Here is a 1,190-nt window from a genome sequence, read left to right on the forward strand (position 1 = left end):
AAGTGCTGAGGGAACATGGTTAAAAAAAACCACTGATAGCAGATGGGGGGCAGGGGGAGTGGTCATTGAGAGACAGGATTACTGTAAATGGAGAGGGTGATAAGTGTGTGTGGCTTAAGTACTGAGATGAAGGGAAAAACCCAGCTGTCTCAGTCCAGATAAGTAAGACATGACGATGACAAATGTAAAGGATAGAAAACCCTTGAAGAAATATTTAGGAATTCCAGCTTTATCCTTTTTTCAGTAGCAAAAGGCAAGAGTTCATTCAAACGGTGTGAGAACATAACTATGTATCTACTGGAACTGTTTCAGAACATTTTCACTTTGCATAACTATAGGGCAAGTGATCCAGATAGACTTTGGTAAGGCATATTGTCAAAGTCCTATGATATACCAGAGCTTTTGATGCAGTTGGATGTCTATAATCTTCCTGTTAAAGGCCGGAATCATATATCAACATCCTCAGGAGGACTTCACGCTTTAGGTTTTCGACTGAAGTTATCACCTGATAATTTCTTAAGTAAGAACAGCTTCACTTTAAAAGCTGGAGGGAGCAATCCTATGGCCACTAGTCGGCAGCTAGAAGGCCATAGGATATGTGGTTTTCTGGGAACCGACCTTCCCCCCTTCCGTGCTGCCTTGTAGGCAGCACAGAACAGCCCTGTGCTCTGAAGAGGAGCTCTGAGTGGCCAAAACTGGGCATTCTGGGGGGCGTTCCAAGGCAGGGAAGGCAGAAATGCCAATACGACACATCCTATGTGTTGTCCAGCAGCATCCTCCCCCACTCCACCTTCCCAAGGCTAGACAGCCGAAATTGGCTGTCTAGCCGCAAATGCAGGGCAGGAGAAGCACAACGGGAACAATCCCCTCTGTGCTTCTTCTGCCCTGCATTGGATAGGCGGTCGCCTCCGAGTTCGGAGGAGGATGCCTATTCCCATAGGATTGCCCCCTAAGGGTGCAATCCTATGCAAGTGTGGGCAGGAAAAAAAATCTCCTACAACTTCCAGCATTCCCCAGCCAGTATAACTGGCTAGGGATGCTGGGAGTTGTAGGACTTTTTCTGTCTAGAAATCAAGATGATGAATCCAAGAGTTTCCTAGCAAAACACTCATGCTAGTCCCCCTCTTCCAGTGGCAGTGGTGCAGAATCCTATCTTCATGGAAAGGAAAAAGCTCATTTATTATAGAGTT

The sequence above is a fragment of the Heloderma suspectum genome, chromosome 7, assembly GCF_057233095.1.
Source record: "Heloderma suspectum isolate Gila_16-S chromosome 7, 16-S_ref, whole genome shotgun sequence".
NCBI lineage: Eukaryota > Metazoa > Chordata > Lepidosauria > Squamata > Helodermatidae > Heloderma > Heloderma suspectum.